Source organism: Procambarus clarkii, chromosome 93 (genome assembly GCF_040958095.1).
Source record: "Procambarus clarkii isolate CNS0578487 chromosome 93, FALCON_Pclarkii_2.0, whole genome shotgun sequence".
NCBI lineage: Eukaryota > Metazoa > Arthropoda > Malacostraca > Decapoda > Cambaridae > Procambarus > Procambarus clarkii.
The window spans coordinates 8,319,114-8,329,932 of record NC_091242.1 but is presented as its reverse complement, the minus strand read 5'-3'; the positions used below and the strand labels follow the sequence as shown (position 1 = coordinate 8,329,932).

Sequence of the window (10,819 nt, the reverse complement as noted above, 5' to 3'; positions counted from 1 at the left end):
AGAAAGAGAGAGAGAGAGAGAGAGAGACAGAGAGAGACAGAAAGAAAGAGAGAGAGAGAGAGAACTGGAAAAGTGATCACTCTGGCTGTGATGGTTCTGTCGGCCTCCAGGTCACGAAGATATAACAACCTCCCAGACCAGACACACTCTAAAACATCAATAGGTAATCAACGCTAATTTAAGGTTCGCAGCCAGTTTGTGCAATATAAGTAATTATATAATATACTTATATAATTACATGTGGTCTCTGGTAAAGCAGTTACATAAGCCAGACACAGTATTGGAGGGTGTGCAGACCCTGGGACGGGGAGGAGCTTCGGGACGCAGGTCCGCCTCCTGACCTTTAGTTGACTGGTCAGGTTGAGCTCTTATCATATTTACTTTTGACTCCGTGTGAGAAGAGTCACTTGTCCATCTCTCCCTCTCCAGCTCGCGTTACTTTCTCCCTACCTTCGTCTACACTCTCAAATTTCCTCGAATGTCGAGCTCTGACCACACCCTAGTTCTCGTCTCTCACCTGGCCACACCCTAGTTCTCGTCTCTCACCTGGCCACACCCTAGTTCTTGTCTCTCACCTGGCCACACCCTAGTTCTCGTCTCTCACCTGGCCACACCCTAGTTCTCGTCTCTCACCTGGCCACACCCTAGTTCTCGTCTCTCACCTGGCCACACCCCTAGTTCTCGTCTCTCACCTGGCCACACCCTAGTTCTCGTCTCTCACCTGGCCACACCCTAGTTCTCGTCTCTCACCTGGCCACACCCTAGTTCTCGTCTCTCACCTGGCCACACCCTAGTTCTCGTCTCTCACCTGGCCACACCCTAGTTCTCGTCTCTCACCTGGCCACACCCCTAGTTCTCGTCTCTCACCTGGCCACACCCTAGTTCTCGTCTCTCACCTGGCCACACCCTAGTTCTCGTCTCTCACCTGGCCACACCCTAGTTCTCGTCTCTCACCTGGCCACACCCTAGTTCTCGTCTCTCACCTGGCCACACCCCTAGTTCTCGTCTCTCACCTGGCCACACCCTAGTTCTCGTCTCTCACCTGACCACACCCCTAGTTCTCGTCTCTCACCTGGCCACACCCTAGTTCTCGTCTCTCACCTGGCCACACCCTAGTTCTCGTCTCTCACCTGGCCACACCCTAGTTCTCGTCTCTCACCTGGCCACACCCTAGTTCTCGTCTCTCACCTGGCCACACCCTAGTTCTCGTCTCTCACCTGGCCACACCCTAGTTCTCGTCTCTCACCTGGCCACACCCTAGTTCTCGTCTCTCGGACAGACAGGCGGCGTGGAGAGCCAAGAGACAGGGGGAAGGGTTGGGGAGAAGGATCGAAGGGAAATGGGAAAGAAGACACAGGAGACACAGCAGACTGGGAAGGAAGGGGGGAAACACCAGATGGAGAACCAGGAGGGGGACCCCCTAGCGTTAGAACGGAAAGGAACAGGGAAGGAGGCGGTGGGCGTGTCCGGGTCTAAGGCCTGCAAACGGTTGTGAAATCGAGAAATGGGGGAAGGGCGAGGAGAGGTGGAATGCAACACAAGAGCATAAGATGTGCCAGGGAAAAGGTTGAGACGGCGGACTTGGCGTCTCGCCTCAGGAGAAGACAAACAATCGTGGTGTATCAACTTGAGGACAGCTTCCTCAAGTTTGTAGTGTATACATGCGCGGGAGAAGGTAGGGTAGGCCTCACCGCAAATGAGGTAGAGAACCTGGGGGAGAAAAGCACTCTGTCTTAGAGTGACCAGAGTCCCCAACACATGGGGCAGAGAGAGACAGTACTTGTTCATTTGAGGGCACCATGCCCGAATTTCCTGCACTTAGTGCAATGTCTAGGAGAGGTAATGTACTCCTGAACGGAGCATCTGGCACCAGCAAGAATTATACGTGGAAGGGTCCTACTATCAAAAGTGATGTTCACAACTGGAAGAGGCTGATGACGACCACGAGGGGGTCGAGTGAAAGAGTCCACTTGGAGGACAGAATGACCTTGGGCTTCGAGGATTATGTTTAATATCTTCGTGGCAGTCTTTTACGTCCCTAACATCAGTTGCAACATGGTGCGGGAGGAGAACAGTGCCAACACTGGCATTTTACCGAGTATTTTTGGAGACCAGTGTTGTTGTTATGCCTTACTCTTTCCCTTATGTTTACCAATTGTTTTCACCTGACCCCATTGTTCGAGCCATTTGTATTCACCTGACCCAATATTAGTATAAATATTATGTCCTGTACTGTAACATCACTTGAGAATGAACCATATAGGTTCGAAACGTTGTGCAATTTTATAATAAGTGTAATACATTTTATAGTTATTCACTTCTTTTTCTTCACCTTGAAAGCGAACATGACTTTTGGTGAACTGCTCTTCCAACTAAACCCTGATGCAAGAGAGCACTAGTAAGAGGGATAGAAGCCCTAAACTAGAAAATAGTTAATACGGAATATGCTGTCATATTCAATGAGACTACACACACATTATATATATATATATATATATATATATATATATATATATATATATATATATATATATATATATATATATATATATATATATATATATATATATATATATATATATATATATATATATATATAGCAACTTTCTATGGTGATTTGTGATTGTGTGGGGGAGGTGTCATAGGAGGTACGAGATCAACCCCCCATGTCCCGCTTTAAGTAAGATTAGTTTTTACTGCGACAACCAATGACTCATGTTCAGTCTGAAATGAGGGGTTTGGTTGTCCACAGAGTTTTTTTTCAACCCCACACTCATCATAATCACAACATTCAATAATAGGAGCTGCCTCGCATGGGCCAATAGGACCTCTGCAGTTCGTTTTCCTATTATCCCCTCTACTACACCTTTGCTCCTCACCCCTCTTTTGCCTATTTATTGCCTCTCTCTACTTCCTCATCACAATCGACTTGAGAATGGTCCAGGACGGACCGAAACGTCGTCGTCCCTTCACCTTCTAGTGTGTGTGGTCTGGTCAACTTACTTTAGCCACGTTATTGTGACTCATCGCCTACACAACATTCTTTTAACTTTGCATCAAAGTATCCATATTAAATAATAATGTTGTGTGTGCTGGGCACATATATTACATAATCTCAGAGCTGCCTATCCTCTTGACTGTCCACAATTGACAAAAGAACGGAATCCTCCACTGTTCTTGTATCCTATGTATGTACTTTTGTCTAAATAACTATTATTATTATTATTATTAATATAATAATATAAGTCACCGATTTAATCTAACAGATCCACGCATTGAAAACCTTGGTTGTTGGTGAGTAGCTATGATTCATAACTATATATCTATAATATATATAGCTATGAATCTCTCCCTATATTTTGCCCGTTGGTGATTTTAGCGTCAAAATACGAGTATTTTTTTGAGAGGACAGGTTGATGAGAGAGACTGACAACGAATAAGACGGATAGAGAGAGAAGGTGGAAGGAGATGGGAAAGGGGGAGAAAGATGGAGAGTGGGAATACAGGGAGAGGAGAGGAAATGGGGAAGACGAGGACAAGAAAGGAGAGCGGGGATATAAGAAGAGAAAGATAACAGAGTGGGAGAGGGGAAGATGGAGCGAGACCCGGGCACCGCTGGGTACCCGATCTAGTGTATTTACATATCTGTACCTTTATATTTGAACTTGTATATATCAACCCATTCCCCTGTTTAGATAGCTGTTGTAACTATATTCACCATAGTATAAAGATTACCGTTCCAAGCAACTAGAGTAGAACTTGGCACTATTCATTTTATAAAGCCGGATGAAAATGAAGCTAAAAAACAAACTTAAATATTCCTAGACCTTGTATAGCACACATATGTACTATATTAGGCCTCAGATAGTAGTGAGTGTTATGACTAGAAGAGTCCCTCCATTTCTGAGATAGATGACAGATGAATGACTGACGGGTGAGGTAGATTTATCGCGCGATCCAGGGGGGGGGGGGGAATTCCGGTACCCTTCCCACTCTCGATTTGGGATTTTAGGGGTAACTAATTACCCCCTAAATAGGGGTTTAGGGCCCTGTTGTTTGTGCACAAACAACAGGGCTCCAAGTCGATTTACACACGATTCACAACTGATGACGTCCGAACACTTCCGGAACAAGTGCTTCACTGACGACTTTTGTTCGAACCACAACGCTGTAAATGCTTCACCCACGTACTACAAATACAAATAATCGCCAACAGAACCTAATCACCTAACCAGTGACTAAATATGCACAATATGCAATTATAATAATAATTTATATTTGCGAAAAGTTATGTTTTGAATGAACAGAATGTTAACATTGATGAATGTGTCTTTGGGGTAGACCCCTGGTTAGAATGGACTTGGTCCGAGGACTGATTGTGTGGTAATTTTTCATTATAATGTAATCATGGTAACATATAATATAATTATGGTAACATATAATATAATTATGGTAACATATAATATAATTATGGTAACATATAATTATGGTAACATATAATATAATTATGGTAACATATAATATAATTATGGTAACATATAATATAATTATGGTAACATATAATATAATTATGGTAACATATAATATAATTATGGTAACATATAATATGGCTAACATATATAACATATAACATATATGGTAACATGGCTAACATCGGCAGCACATGGGAAGTTGGCAAACGTTTTAACGATATTTAAAAACCTAAATAGGAACTCTTTTCAGGACACTCTACACAGCTTATATATGTGAAGCCAATACTAACATACTGTATACAGAACCGGTATGGAATCCGCACCTTGTGGTGCATAAAACTATGCATAAAAACCCGAGATTTGTAACAAGACTAATGTCAAAATTAAGACGACTATGTTATGGGGTACAGTTCAAGGGAACCCAATCTCACAACCCTAAAGTAGAGAGGGGACAGAGGAAACATGATCACTGTATATATCATACTGAGGGTAATAGACAAGATGGACTAGGACAGCCTCTCTAAAGTGTGACAAAACTGGGCAATCGGGCATAGGTGTAAACTGGAAATACAAATGAATTTAAGAAATGTAAGGAAATACTCGTACTCCTCTAATACGAAATACGAAATACTCCTCGCCTGGTCGAGGACCGGGCCGCGGGGACACTAAAGCCCCGAAATCATCTCAAGATAACCTCAAGAAGATACTCAATACGGATGTTCAACAAGTACTCACCTAGTTACGCTTGCGGGGGTTGAGGTCCAGCTCTCTGGTCCCGCCTCTCAACTGTCAATCAACTGGTGAATGAAATGGAATGCTCTTTAAGTAAAGGTACTGAAAACCACCTCCATCTACAACTTTATTAGATATACAGCAAATAATTTGAACGTCTCTTGGTTATCTTGAAATGATTTCGGGGATTTTAGTTGTCCCCGCGGCCCGGTCCTCGACCAGGCCTCCACCCCCAGGAAGCAGCCCGTGACAGCTGACTAACACCCAGGTACCTATTTTACTGCTAGGTAACAGGAGCATAGGGTGAAAGAAACTCTGCCCATTGTTTCTCGCCGGCGCCTGGGATCGAACCCAGGACCACAGGATCACAAGTCCCGCGTGCTGTCCGCTCGGCCGACCGGCTCCCGTCGTTTAAAGCTTAAAAAATGCAGGTCAACAAGGCTAGTGGGAGTGGTATAAAATGTTTATACCACACTTCCCAGTTGTCACTATTAGGTAAACATTGTTATATAAGCACACACATACCTCTTCACCCCACAGCACCGCTCCTGTGCCAGGTAAGTCCACTACGGGCTCACCATACAGGTGCTACTTGGAACTTGTTCCGAGTAGCTGAATCTATAACAACAACAACTCTTCACCCATACCATTTTACAGGCTCACTATAGCTCGTGCTACATGAACATTTCGTTCTGAGTAGCTAAATCTAAAACAACAAACATTCACCCATATATCACGGGCTATTCATGCCCGTGCCACCTCTTGCGTGGCTTAATCTTCGTTAATCACCTATACACCTTCCACACGCGTAAACTCTCCCCACCAACATACCCAAAGACCTTTAACAGGGGGGTGAGCAAACCTGTTCGCACTTTCTTAAAGTCAATATTGACTTAAATAAATGCGTGTGACATACTAATTTATTGTGAATATTTTAGTTTACCTTGAAAAGCTTCATAGAAAACACCAACCTTACCTAACCTTCTTACTATGTTAAGATAAGCATCTTATTTTTCGTAATTACAATTATTACTTAACCTATACCTATAATAGGTTACGTAATAATTGTAATTACGAAGCAATAAGATGTTTAACATACTAAGAAGGTTAGGTAAGGTCGGTGTTTTCTATGAAGCTTTTCAAGGTAAACTAAAATATTTGTCGGAAAATCCGACACCATTTAATAATCATACAGATAATAGCTGTATTGTATAAACAAGTTACCCATAGAAAACGTAACTTGTAGTGGAATTACCGTCTAAAGAAAACGGGATATCATCACCACATACTATTATAATTCACCAGCTATTCTGCTGGGAATTATTCTTAAATACATTAGTCTTTGGACTTTACCATCATAAAAACATCTTATATAAATTAACTTAATTATCAATATTAAAGTAGAGTAAATGTGACCCTTCTATCACTTTCTGAAATGTGGACAATGTAATCCAGGCGTCAGAGGGAGGAAGGAGGGAGCCATTGTTGTGTCACCTCCGAGACGTGTGGAGCAAATTGAGCTCCTATCATATCTGGACAATGTCGGCCAGTAACGTCAATAGTATGGAGTGTTAAACAGTCATTGTTATACGAGACCAGAGGCTCACACGGGAGCAAATTCGGCTCCTGTTAATTTTACTTGGACGTAGTGTTATGGATACCAAAGGTGTACCATCTGTCAACACGCTGTCAACAAATCAAGTTAAGTGTTCTTTCCGAAACCCATTATTTATCATTAGTGGCCATTAATGTCATTATATAGGGTGACCCGGTTAGATCACATGGAAGCCTCAAACTAAAGGTAATTAAGCCAGGTCTTCATGTTCCATGTACTGTTTTCTCTGATATACTTGTCATATATAGGTATCTGGCTTCACAGCTAGCGCACTTTTGACAGGTCAAGACGAGGATGCAAGATTTGTGCACCAGTTACTGGGTGATATGGAAGCTACCTCAAAGAGGATAATTTGGTGTCTACACCCTAGTTATACCTGGTGGACTAACCTGCTGTACTATAAGATAAGGAACCTTTTCAATGTTTAATAATGTGTAGTTAATTCTGTAGTTTGATTGGCTGCATATATATTCAATTAATAAACCCCCCCTAATGTGTAGAGGATCGATTTGTGAGATTATAAGATTATTGCAGAAATACAGTCCACTTATCATTATACAAATTGCTATCGAAGTATATAAATTAACGTAAATATAAATTCATATAAATTAAATAAATATAAATCTCACAGGTCGGTTCCTACAATATTTGGTCATCTTCGAACCGGATGACGGATTATTTGATCCTTTGAACCCACATTTGGTCATCTTAGTACCGGATGAACCAGTTAACCAGTGGATTCATTAAATATACTAGTGCAGTGTTATTTAAACAAAGGCCAGCCAGTCAAGGACGGCAGCGTAGCCTCGAGGGAGCTCAGGAGCCTCCCTCAGCCCAGTTCAGCTTCGTCAGCGGTTTCATGCACACCCACAGATATTTGGTGGCGTGTTATTTCGTGAAATGACAGCGCTAATATTGAAGCCAGCCTAATTAGTGACTGTGTCTTCGCGAGATTGTTCACGGATTTCGTGGTGTTACATTTCGCGAGAGATTATCTACGAATTTTGTGGAGTTTATTTCGCGAGGTCACTAATAATATTTAATACTTCTTGATAATATTAGAAGTTTCATAGAGGCTAATTAAGAGGCTATTATCAATAATTGTGTATATTATTTCTCCAAAATAGAGAATTATTTAATATATATTGCACTAGTGATCACAGTATAATATTTACTAATTGCCAACCCACAACAGGGTAGGATAAAACCATTGACTAGTTGAACTATTATCGTTCATCCTAGTCCCATTATTACCATAGTCAGTTGTACTATATTGAACAACCTAACACCATTAATGAATGGTCCAGACCCTATTTTGGGTGTAATTTTTATCAACTCGAGTTGAGTTGTGTATATATAATAATTTACTTATGATCATTACACCTTTGAGTGATTAATTAGTGTCTCTACCATCCTAGGGTGATATAGAAGAGCTAACCTAAAGGTACTTCCAGTGACACTGGTTTCTCACTCAAATCATTAGTGTGTATGATTGTATATATATAATGTGTATTAATTTTAAGTGCTAACCTCTAGTAGAGGTAGGATTATTGCCTAGTGAGTGCAGAATTTACCCTAGGCTACCATCAGTGCTTGTTCAGTATTATGAGCAGCCCAAGTACAAGCCCCACAAGGCTTCACCAACGAGCCAGTATGGATAATGCAGGGAGAATGAAAAGAACCCTTGCAGGTCTTAAAGGCCACTTAACAAGACAGATCAAGAAATGTGAAGATTTGTCACAACAATCAACAGTTGATTATGCTGACCTGGAAAGCTATTATCAAGCAGCTGCAGGTAAATTTGAGCAAATCAAATGCCAAATGGCTGTCCTTGTGGGGACAGATTACTACCATCAATTCATTGGTAGCCCTACTAAATATCAGGGTATAACCATGTTAAACTCTGCAGGAGGTAAATTACTCTCAGGCCCAGTATCAAGCCTGAGGAGACCTATGCCTGCAGATAAACAATACCAGTAGAAATCTAAATTTGTCAGCTGATTATATTTCTCCAGTAGCATTATACTAAGGAGATTACAGCTGACTATACCAACAGAGGTTGATGTTAGTATCATCATTTAAAGCTGGAGATGAGTTCATGAGGCCTCAGTGGCAAATCAGTGAACAGTAGCCTAAAACAGCTACAAGTCACTGCGACCAATGTCACTGAACCCACTGCAGTCTCAGAACCATACTTTACTTTAATGATGAGCTATTCAATCCTCTGAATCAATTAATTAAATTAAACCCCAATAAATCTGATGACTGATTTGATACATTTATTATTTAATCAAGATGTATTCCATGGGCCTCAGTGTTTATATATCAGTGTCCAGTTACCTGAAGAAACTTCAAGTTATATCTAATGTCACTGATCTCACTGCAGTCCCTGAATCATACTTGACTGTAGTACTTGATCACATTCAGTCTTGTGGGTTAAATAATATGTAATAAGGCTTGAATATTAGCCTTTCAAGAGTTGACAGGGAAATGAAATCGCATTAGACTTCTAACCCCTGCAAGTCTAGTACGGGACATCCGTCCTGTACGAACAGACGCACAAATGTGTGATTACTAACTACTAACATCAAATTAATCTAATAATTCAAAGGAGGAGTATCGGTGTTCGTCTGTTCTAATTAGGACTTCGACCCGTGAGCAGCCCCCTGGGGAATTATGTCGGAAAATCCGACACCATTTAATAATCATACAGATAATAGCTGTATTGTATAAACAAGTTACCCATAGAAAACGTAACTTGTAGTGGAATTACCGTCTAAAGAAAACGGGATATCATCACCACATACTATTATAATTCACCAGCTATTCTGCTGGGAATTATTCTTAAATACATTAGTCTTTGGACTTTACCATCATAAAAACATCTTATATAAATTAACTTAATTATCAATATTAAAGTAGAGTAAATGTGACCCTTCTATCACTTTCTGAAATGTGGACAATGTAAGCCAGGCGTCAGAGGGAGGAAGGAGGGAGCCATTGTTGTGTCACCTCCGAGACGTGTGGAGCAAATTGAGCTCCTATCATATCTGGACAATGTCGGCCAGTAACGTCAATAGTATGGAGTGTTAAACAGTCATTGTTATACGAGACCAGAGGCTCACACGGGAGCAAATTCGGCTCCTGTTAATTTTACTTGGACGTAGTGTTATGGATACCAAAGGTGTACCATCTGTCAACACGCTGTCAACAAATCAAGTTAAGTGTTCTTTCCGAAACCCATTATTTATCATTAGTGGCCATTAATGTCATTATATAGGGTGACCCGGTTAGATCACATGGAAGCCTCAAACTAAAGGTAATTAAGCCAGGTCTTCATGTTCCATGTACTGTTTTCTCTGATATACTTGTCATATATAGGTATCTGGCTTCACAGCTAGCGCACTTTTGACAGGTCAAGACGAGGATGCAAGATTTGTGCACCAGTTACTGGGTGATATGGAAGCTACCTCAAAGAGGATAATTTGGTGTCTACACCCTAGTTATACCTGGTGGACTAACCTGCTGTACTATAAGATAAGGAACCTCTTTAATGTATGTAGATACTGTAGTTTGATTGGCTGCATATATATTAATTTAATAAACCCCCCCTAATGTGTAGAGGATCGATTTGTGAGATTATGAGATTATTGCAGAAATACAGTCCACTTATCATTATACAAATTGCTATCGAAGTATATAAATTAACGTAAATATAAATTCATATAAATTAAATAAATATAAATCTCACAGGTCGGTTCCCACAATATTCACAATTTATTAGTATGTCACATATGCACGTATTTAATAAGTCAATATTGACTATACGAAAGTGCGAGAACGGGTTGCTCACCCACAGACCCTCCCCGCTCTCCATACCCACACGCACACCTTCCCAACCCATAAACTCCCCCCCCCCCCCTCCTCTCCCCATACACATTTAAAGACCCACATCAGGAACCCCTCAAAACACCCCCCACACCGTCCCACCCACGCACCC

At 41.3% G+C, this 10,819-nt stretch overlaps 1 protein-coding gene and 1 long non-coding RNA gene across 2 annotated transcripts in view; one reads left to right on the top strand and one right to left on the bottom strand.

The window, feature by feature from the left end:
- Positions 1-10,819, top strand: part of LOC123746808 (uncharacterized) — a 76,769-nt gene that overhangs the window by 12,137 nt on the left and 53,813 nt on the right. The gene's annotated exons all lie outside the window — the stretch shown is intronic.
- The window catches only part of LOC138359852 (uncharacterized), a 79,674-nt gene continuing 74,062 nt past the window's right edge, over positions 5,208-10,819 (bottom strand). The window contains exon 3 of the long non-coding RNA XR_011226077.1: positions 5,208-5,269. This is a non-coding gene — a long non-coding RNA (uncharacterized lncRNA). The remainder of the gene's footprint in view (positions 5,270-10,819) is intronic.